Consider the following 10,968-nt stretch of genomic DNA (forward strand, 5'->3'; position numbering starts at 1 on the left):
AGATTAGGTAATCAATTTATTGCCTTTTTCTTTGCTGCTATAAATAACTCAGGCTATAAACTTTCCTTTAAGAACACTTTTTGCTGCATTTAGTAAGTTTTTATACATCATATTTTCATTAGAGTCCAATTAAAGTATATTTTCAGTCTTAGTTTTTATATGTGACCTAATCATCATTTATCAATATATTTCTTCACTTAAAAATCTAGATTTCCCAGTAATTTTTCTTGAGACAGCTTCTTCCTCTGTAGTCCAGGGTGTCCTGAATTCACTCTAAACCAGACTGGCCTTGAGCTGTCAGCAATTCTTCTGCCTCAGCTTCTCAGGTGCTGAATCCCAGGCACGACCCACCACACCTGAAATCCCAGCAAGTATTTTTGTCTGGGTATGAAATTCTTGCTAACTTTTATTGTGTTCAAAGACTTTCTCTGCACAAACAAAGGAAGTAAAATAAAGATCTGGGAAGAGTGTCTGATGTATCAAACACCACAAGTATTTGTTCAAGAGATCAACAAGGAGAATTCAGAGAAAGGCTTCCTGCGTAATGAAGAATCTAGCATCACATGTCCGGTTAATGGAAAGTTACAAGCCACTCCCAGGTCTTTCTGACTGGAGATATGATTTTGTTTTTCACAGCTCAGTGAAAAGTGTGCCATAAGTAGATGGGATAGGAATAGGGACACGTGCTTGTTTTATCCCTCATCTAGGTAAAAGACCATCTCTCCAAGAATTAATCTTTAGCTGCTCATCACACAGCAAACACTCCCTTCTGAGGTTCTCCAAGTGTTAGCATCACCACCAAACTCAGGAAGATGAATCCATTAGTCAGTAGCCACTCACCAAGGATGGAATGGCAGGTGCTGCACCTCGGTCAGGAGTACTCCATTTAGGCCCACTTCTGGTGGATTCTTGTCTAGTAAGGAAGAGTTGAGCATCTCTGGAGTTCTTTGACTTGTAGCCACTTGTGTTTGCCAGCTGAGCATTATTATTCATCCTCTGAGCTGGGGACCATGGCTATGCGCATCATTCCTCAGTGGCTGAACCTGGGTAGGCCTGAAAACTTGGACACAAAGACTTCATTTTTCTCTTCTCTGTGTCCTCCCGAGATCTTCACACAAAGCTAGTAATATTTGGTTGGTTCTTAATAAATCCACATAATTGATCCAATACTTATTTTGGAGGACAAAATATGTTATAATATTGCCCCAGAATATGTAGATGAGTTTGTCATACATGTGTATCTGATGCTAGGACAAAACTGGCACTCTATATCCAGACTTTAGATCTTGATCTCATGGGAGGTAGAAGACATGGTAACATGAGAAATGGGCTTGATCTCCTGGGAGGACGGAGGCAGTCTCAGCAGTTGCTATGATGTCTAGAATGTAGTGAAGAACCTCATCTTTATGTTATGTCATCTAACGCTCAGAACCCCCTTTGAGTTGTTATAACCACTTTATAGGGGAATTTCCTGGAGGTTCAGAGAGGTAGAGTGATTTCTATGAGATTACCAAGATGTTAGGTGGCAGTGCTGGGATTTGATCTCAGATTAATAAGAAACCATTGTCTTTTTATGATACCATTGTCTTTGGTCATCCATCCATCTAATCAATAAATAATTGTTGGGCACTACATGTACAGGGAGAGAAGGTCTATGTCCTTGCTGAGAGACACAGACAATAAGCAAGTAAAGAAGCAGAGGAACTTGGTGAGCTGATGGCAGCAAGGCGGAGGGAAGCAGCTCTGGAGAGAAGAGGACCATGCCTGGGGCCTGGGTTCTAGTTCAGCTTGACACCACTCATTGGCTGACCTTGAATGAAGCACCTTACCTCTTTGTGCTTCTCTGTCTCCTTAAGGAAAGCTTTACACTAGAAATATGATCTCCAAAGTCACCTGCAGTTCTAAGACTCGATAATTCTAAGTACTTGGAAAGTTCTGCTCATCCATTATTTTCTTCATTATTTTCTTGAGACAGCTTCTTCCTCTGTAGTCCAGGGTGTCCTGAATTCACTCTAAACCAGGCTGGCCTTGAGCTGTCAGCGATTCTTCTGCCTCAGCTTCTCAGGTGCTGAATCCCAGGCACGACCCACCATAAATAACTCTGTATGTCATTGTAACAGAAAGCCCAAGCAAGTGTTCAAGAAGACAGAAATACAGACCCACAATGTCTGAAATTCAAAAACTTTATCACTTTGAGTCTGAGGACAATTTAACTGAATTTTGACTTATTTCCATTTGCCTCAGTGGACTTAAGTTTCTCATTCCCAAACTGATCTCATGTGGTGAGTTCTGAGCTACATTCTGGGAATGAAGTGGGGTTTATTTATCAAATCAAGCCCCACTGGGGAGGCAGATGCTGTGTTTACACCATCCAGACTCCACAAATATTGTTTTCATCACAGTTAAGGGACAAAAGTAAACCTCAAGTTGCAAGGTCTGTATTACCACGGGTTTTCAATTCCAGGGACTCCTAATATCCTCCCAGAAACTCTTCATTCATGACTTTCAACTTGGCCAGGAGATTTACCACTGTTGACCATCCTTTTTTTTTTTTTTTTTGTGAAAGGAAAAAAGAACCCACTTCAGATAGCAGGAGTAATACATCCCCAGTGTCGAAACTATGGCAAAGAGTAAGTATGAAAAACAACCTCCCACAATCCCACCTCCCACAGATAAACACTCTTAACATTTTATCACATTTCCTTACAGTCTTTTTATGTTTTCCAAAGTCATTGAAATCGTACTTTATAACCTTTCTCTATCTTGCTCTTTTACTTAATGTTATATCATTAAGCATTTTTTTGCATATCATTAGGAACACTTTGCAAGCATCATTCATAATGACTAGACAATATTCCATCATGTGGAAGTAGTTCAATTTACTTAGCCATTCCCTGAAATCCAACATTTAGAGTTACATTTTTTAGCCCATAGTATTATACTCTTATGAATGACACTGTGATGAACATATTTTTTTGAATGAATCTTTGTCCACATGTCAGATTATTTTTCTGGGTGACATGTTTGTATTTAAAATTTACCAGTCAATTTGTTTTCCAGAAGCATTGCACCTAATTTCTACTCCCTGTGGCAATCTATGTGTGTTTCCAATGCCCCACTTCCTTTAGACAGGATAGATGATTTTTATTAAAAAAAAAAAACTTTCCTAATTGTATAGGTGGAAGAATATGTATTTTTTGTTTCAATTTGCATTTCTTTTATTAGTAGTATGGTCAAATAAATTGGATCATATTTGCTGGCTGTTTTCATTTCCTCTTTCAAATGGTTTGTATTTGAGCACCCCCTCCCCTTAATCCTCTCTTCTCTCTGAACTCCTGTCTGCAGACAAGTTCTCCAAGTGAACCCAAACAAGAAAAACTACAAAGCAAACAAGACTTCAGCTGAGCCATGATGTGCTTCGATGCTCCTTGTATAAAAGATGTCTTGATAATCTCTGACTGTTGAGAAAACTATCCCAAAACTTAGTGGGTTAGCACAGCCATTTTATTTGGCTCATGATTTTTGAGCCAGGAAAGGCTCCATTGGGCAGTCTATCACCGACCAACGTGGCATCTGCTGGAGCAGCAGGAGCTGAGTGTGTGTCTGGGGAGGGGGTAGTGGCGGGGGAGGCCACAGAGCAGGCCCAGATACAAAGAAGGGTACATACAACCTACTTCTTTTTTTATTTTGTTTTTTTCTTGAGGTAGGGTCTCACTCTGGCCCAGGCTGACCTGGAATTCACTCTGTAGTCTCAGGGTGGCCTTGAACTCACAACAATCCTCCTACCTCTGCCCCCCTCCTGAGTGCTGGGATTAAAGGCCTGTGCCACCACACCCAGCTCAACTTACTTAGAGGAAGGTCAAATAATTAGCTGCCATTTTTTTTGGCATGTGTGAGTGTGTACTGTGCATGCTTATATGCATATGGGTGTACGCTGTAAATGAGTGTGTGAGCACATGCATGTGGAGGCCAGAGGTACATGTCTGGTGTCTTTCTTAATTGCTCTCAGCCTGTGTGTATGTGTGTGTGTTTGTGTGTGTGTGTGTGTGTGTGTGTGTGTGTGTGTGTGTGAGAGAGAGAGAGAGAGAGAGAGAGAGAGAGAGAGAGAGAGAGAGAGATAGACAGACAGAGAGACAGACAGAGAAAGAGAAGCAGGGACTCACTGTAATGAAGGCTGGCTTCAAATTCACAGCCATTATCCTACCTCAGCCTCTCCAAAGCTGGGATTAAAGGGAAGCCTTCACAGTGGATTTTCACTTATTTCTGCTTGTGGCCATCCTCTACTGCTCACAGACACCATGTTTTATTTTTGAGATAGGCTCTCCCATAAAACCTGGAGCTCAGTGATTTAACTGATTATGTGGCCAGCAAGCGCTGCCTCAACTTCCCCAGTTCTGGGATTACACACATGCACCTCTAGGCTCAGTTTTCACATGGATACTGGGTGTCAAAACTCAGATCCTTATGTTCGTGTGGCAAGCACTTTCCCAGTTATGCAATCTCTTCAACCCCATTAATGATCTTTTTTAATCTGCTACCTCAAATTAGCTCTAAATTCCAGCATGTTTTAAGTGAATAAAGTAGAACAGGAGTTAAATGAATGAATGAGGGCATAGAGAAGTACCACAATTTGCAGAGTCGCATAGAAGATCACTTGGAAAACTCAGATTCAAACTTGCTCCTATATTGTTCCAGAAACATTTACTTCCTCAAGGGAAGGGACTTATCTTGACTCTATGTGTGGAAACCTATTCTACAATGGACTGACATAAAAGTTCTCAGATGGAGCCATACAGCAATCATCTCTTTCCATTAACATCTCTGGAAATAACTGTGTTCTCAGGGGGCAAGGAGGTGAGGGTTGAATTAAAATCTCTCTTTTAGAGTCAACAACATCGGGTGATAGATAATATATGCTAATGTACTAAATTTTAAAATCCTTATCTTTCTTCTCCAGACAGGTGACCTAGAGTTATTAGCCATGCTTATAATGTTAAGTATTGGAGGCTGACATTATGTGACATAACCCACTCATCTCTTGAGAAGTTATCATTTTCCTGACACAGTGAGCTTGGTCCAAAAACTCCCTGATAAGAATTCTCTGGTGTTTGGTAATAATAGGACAGACAGTATTTCCTTGCTTCATTTCAGTTGTTTATTCTATACTAACAAATGCCCCCATATTATCTAACACTGCCCTAGAATAGTCAGAAAGGAAATGTCCTTATTCACTCATCCATTCATCTGCCCACTGTCAGTTGGTATCTGCTGATCATTTTCCACCTCTCCACACTATATGGGGAGCCAACGGTAACTAAGAAAGACCAGGCTTCTGTGCTCATGGAAGTCCCTTCAACAAGATCCTTAGGAAGAAAGCAAGTAGGGAAGATGGGTTTGTTAAGTCTTACCATGCCATGGGATGGCATTAGGCACTTTCAGAACATGGTCACCTTTCATTCTCATGCCTGAGACGTGGGGCCTCATGTGTACCTTTTAGAGGGGGGACACTGAGTCCCAGAGAGAAATGTGCTTGCTGAAGCTCACCTAGCTAGTGAGAACTCGCATGAGAGCCTTGATCTGTCTGCTCCCAGTGCTGAGTGCTGATGCCACAGGGTGACAGAAAGAGGACAGCAGAGCTTTCTCACATCACACATGCCTGTGCTCCAGCACTGCCTCACAGCTACAGCAAAAATGGACCCGCTTTGGACAACTTCGATGTATGTGTGTCCTATGGAGGAAATCTAGCACAGAATTGAGCACCCTGCACAAGGAGTTGGGAGACCTGGGGGTTCTTACTGAGCTGCTCTAGGAGCAGTGAGCCATTCTCTTCTCTGGTTATGTTCTGGTTCAGGCAGTATTGCAACTGTGAATCTGGTCGTGGGACTGAGCTGTTGATGGAATGAAGAGATGGCTTGGGAGGAGCAGATTCCTATTTTAGATCTTTGGGTCAATTCTGTGAACCTCCCTCCTGGGATTGGCCTGGAGGGTGAACACTGGATCCAGCCATGGGGCAGTGTTGGCACAGTTAGGTGGACTGTCAGGGTTACAGCCAAGTATGCCTGCCTGGTCCCCCATGGAAGAACATTAAGGCACAGGGAATAGTTTCTTAGCAGTGAAATACACTGAAGTGTGAATCAGTCTATTCAACAAATAGTCACTGAGTAGCAACCATGTTCTACTTACTCCCAGAAGCAAAGGGTAGAGTTTTGCCCTGAAATGCTTTTAGGGGAGAGGAAACATATGTCTGATCCTCTGTATGCAACATATGAGACAACAGAGTGGGTATGGTTCTTGATAGCTTTGTACTGGGTGGGCTGGGGATGTGTGCTCAGGTCAGGCTCGGGTTTAGACCCAAGAGAATTTTTGCCTTATCTTTGTCTGGTTCATCTCAGTGTCACCACATTTTCTCTGCCTTTGACAGCTCTCATAGAAAGATGTCTGGGTGGGGCTCTTCTGTGCTTTTTCTCTTTGTTATAACAGCTCTTCAATTTATTTTTACATGTTGTAAAAATTGCTGGATCTTTATCTCTTACTGTTTTCTCAAAAAATATTTAGTTCCATTTTCATTTATTTCTGGATCTATCTGGATATAGCACTCCTACTTCTGCTTTTGCCTCATTCACTTTGTTTAGCTTTCTTTTTGTTGTTATGACAGTGCTTATTTAGCCAAGGCTATCCTGGAGCTTGCCATGTAGCCCAGGCTGGTCTTGAAGTTGAGATCCTCCTGCTTCATTTTCCCACTTCTGGGATTACAAGCAGTAGCCACAATGTCTGATTTTTACTTACCTTCTCCTTTACCTAAAAAATTCATTAATTAATGAATTCTTCCTTCAAAAGGATTTCTGGGATCTATTTTTTCTGTGGATTAATTCATTCTTCAACCATTTATCTCAGCTACTCTGTTCATTATAAAATTCATTCTATTTCCCACATGCAATATTTCTGCTTGACCCATTTGCTTTGTTTTGTTTTTCTTCTTTCATATTACTAATTTCTTAAAATTTCCTTTCATACATTGAGTGAATTAATTTTTATTTTTAGATTTTATTTATTTATTATTTTATTAGAGTCAGAGAGAGGGAGAGGGATAAGGGTGCTCCAGGGCCTCTAGCCACTGAAAACTAACTCCAGACTCATGAACCACCATAAGCATCTTATGTGGGACCTGAAGAATCGAACCTAGGTCCTTAGGCTTTGCAGGCAGTTGCCTTAACTGCTGAGCCATCTCCCCAGCCTCAGTGAGTTAATTTTTAAATTCTCGTTCCTCTGTTCTAATATTTACACTTCTGATGGAATTTGCACTGTAGAATGCTGCTGCTGTTCTCTCCTGACATAGCTGTGCTGCTTAAATATCTAGTCATGTTTCCCTGGAAACTTATTTTCCCCGGCAGAGATGTGGGACTATTGGCAAGCAGTGTTTATGAGAGTAGGTCAACTCTGAGGAGGTGGATGAGCCGTGACATTGCAAAACCAGAGCCAGCTATCGTTGCCTCATCAAGCAGGGCCTCAGAATTAAGCATGACCTTTGGCTTACTAAGGAAAGCATCATTGGGAAAACTTTAAGTTCTGCCGTTTTCCAGGACTGGGAGTATGGAGGGGACAGGCTGGGTATAAGATTGCCTGAGGTTAGTTAGTCCACACCATTGCTCAAACACAAGGCTTATGTTTTCCCATTTTTTTTTAATCCTTTTTTTTTGGTTTTTCGAGGTAGGGTCTCACTCTGGTCCAGGCTGACCTGGAATTAACTATGTAGTCTCAGGGTGGCCTTGAACTCACGGTGATCCTCCTACCTCTGCCTCCCGAGTGCTGGGATTAAAGACGTGCGCCACCACGCCCGGCTTCCCATGTTTTTTGCTCTTGTCTCTGTGTGTGTGCTGTGTGCATGTTTGCATGCACATGTATGTGTGGAGGCCAGAAGTGGATGCAGGGTGTCTGCCTCAATCCATCTTCTTAATTTTAAAATTATTTTGTTTTATTTATGAGGGTGTGAGGGAGAAGGAAAAAAGACTGTGGGTATACCAGGGCCTCTGACTGCTGCAAACCAATGCCAGATGCATACACCACATTGGGCATCTGGCTTTTACGTGGGTACTAAGGAGTTAAGCTAGGGCTATCAGGCTTTCCAAGCAAGCATTTTTACCTATTTACCCATCTCCTTGGCTCTCCTCCTTATTTTTTGAGACGGGGTCTCTCTCTGAACCTACAGCTTGTGTATTCTGATATACTAGCTAGCCAGCAAACTCCAGAGAGCCTCTGGTCTACACCTTCCAAGCACTGAGGTTGTAGGCCCATGAGTGGGTTCTAGGGATCAAACATAGATCTTTATGCTTATGCAGTAAGTACTTTATCCACTGAGCCATCTTAAGATTTCAGGCCCACAGTTCTGAGTTCTTGCAAATGTAAGAGAGGTGCTATTTGTCCAAGACAATGTTGGCTGTGAGGGATAGTGTTTTCTTCCTCTTCTGTTTGCTTACATTCTATTGGCTGGCTTCTCACTCAAAGAAAAGCTATTGTCCTTGTCTGTTCAGAAAAGATCACTTACCAAGGGTTTCCCTCACCATTTTCTTGCTTTTTAGTGTCTTCGCCGCCCAACTGTTTCAACCAGGACCTTCCATTAGGAGAGGTAGCCAGCATGGCACAGCTGAACATTTTACCTGTATCCCATCTACCTAGCATTGTCTCCATCCATCCCCAGGCTCTTTCAGGTTCCCAACACATACCTGGTTCTTTCCTACCCTCTTCCCTTGCCCAAAGTCCTCCCATCGTCCCTTCAAAGACACATATTCCCAAGCCCTGCCTGGAAAACATCTACCCATACTTTGCAGCTCAGCTTAAGCACACCCTCATCAAGTTTGTTTTGCTTTTCTTAATAATAATTGTAATCATTGGTGTGTGTTAAGTTTGCAGTCTTGGCCAGGCTTAGAGTGCTAAACACTCCCATATATTTTTCATTGAATTCCTACCACAAACCTGGCACAGAGAGGTTAAGTGAGTTGAGGGGAAGGTAACCCAGTAAGTTAGTGGTAGTATAGGATTGAAACAGGCTCTGGTTACCAGAGACCATATGCCTAAGCACTCGATTGTCACCTCCTGCTTTTTACAGGACTGTTCAGTGGGGAGTAAATATTCCCCCCCGTCTTTCTCCACAGCACAGCATAGGGCCTGGATTGAAGAAGGTGAGTGAAAGAATGGGTTTAGTCTACATGCCCTACTCATGCCTTATGCCTTTTATTTATTTATTTATTTATTTATTTATTTATTTATTTGAGAGCGACAGACACAGAGAGAAAGACAGATTGAGGGAGAGAGAGAGAGAATGGGCGTGCCAGGGCTTCCAGCCTCTGCAAACGAACTCCAGATGCGTGCACCCCCTTGTGCATCTGGCTAACGTGGGACCTGGGGAACCGAGCCTTGAACCGGGGTCCTTAGGCTTCACAGGCAAGCGCTTAACCGCTAAGCCATCTCTCCAGCCCTCAACCAACATTTATTAAGCATCACTGCGAACAGTGTCTTTTTGTCTTTACATATTTCTCCAAAAGTGTTTCCCCTGTTTTCTTATACTACTTCCCTGGGGATAAACAGGTATCTATTACCCTTAGGAGCAAACAAGCACTGGGAGCTTGACAGCTCATGATTGAACAGTCTTCTCTTGTTTCAAAAACAAAGGAAACCACAGCTCTGGATTCTCTAAGTTTATGAACAAAAGATAAAATATTTATGAGCAAATAGCAAAACTGAGTAAGCACAATACAAAATTAATAAGACATACCTTTTAAAGCAGAGTAAAGGAATTAATAATAAACTACTATTTACTACCAAGAATTCAACTTCCCCAAACCTGTTTGGTGACACTCTGATGTCCATTTAATATCAGAATTGTCTATGCTTGTTGAAATTGTACTATATGGTTCATGCACCTTCGTTACTACTGATGTTTTCTGGGACCCACTTTGCTCAAGTTAGAGGCATAGACTTTGTATTGAAAAAATGGTCTGTCTCATTTCAGGTGAGATGTTTTTCCTTGCCCTAAGTCTTTTTTTGTTCTTTTTTCATAGTCATGTTCACAGTGTCTCAAATAGACATCACTTTTACTTGACAAGCCCTTAGAAAGCAGTGATGGACAGTGTTGGCTCTCTATTCAGTTCTTTTGTTTCCTTTCTTGATTGAATCTTGATTTTGCTTGAGGCCAATGTGTCTCGCACCTGCAATAAGCCAAGATTTATCCAAACAATCATGGTGATGTTATTCTTCTCAGCAAAGGTCAGGCGAATGAAATGGGAGAAGGAATCTCAGAAAGATATTTTTTTTCACAAGAGAGTGAAGTGAAGAAGTAAAAAGACATCCACTCTTTCTATCCTTTTCTGTTGGCCACTTTCTACATGAGGATTATGAGTCACTTCAGCTTTTCTCAGACCTTAATGGGAAGGGCATGTGTAGTGATTCGAATTTGTGTCACTACAAACTTATATGTTTAGAATTCCTTTTTTTTTTTTTTTTTTTGGTTTTTCGAGGTAGGGTCTCACTCTGGTCCAGGCTCACCTGGAATTAACTCTGTAGTCTCAGTTCGAGGGTGGCCTCGAACTCATGGCGATCCTCCTACCTCTGCCTCCCAAGTGCTGGGATTAAAGGCGTGCGCCACCATGCCCGGCAATGTTTAGAATTCTTGGTTCCCAGTTGGTGGCAATTTGGGAGGTGGAGCCTTACTATAGGAGATGTGTCACTGGAGCTGGATCTTGAAGTTTATCAGCCCCTAGCTTGTCAGTGTTAGTTTGGCTCATTCTCTTGCTGTGGTGATGTTGCAGAGGTGATGTCCGGCCTCTGCTCATGCCATGTTGTCCTCTGCCACTATGAAGCTTTTCCTCAAGACTATAAGCCAAATAAACCCTTTCATCCCATAATCTACTTCTGGTCCCAACATCAAGGAGGTAACTACAATGTCATGGGAGCCTTACAGGGACTGGCCCAGAT

This window comes from Jaculus jaculus, chromosome 1 (assembly GCF_020740685.1).
Source record: "Jaculus jaculus isolate mJacJac1 chromosome 1, mJacJac1.mat.Y.cur, whole genome shotgun sequence".
Classification (NCBI taxonomy): domain Eukaryota; kingdom Metazoa; phylum Chordata; class Mammalia; order Rodentia; family Dipodidae; genus Jaculus; species Jaculus jaculus.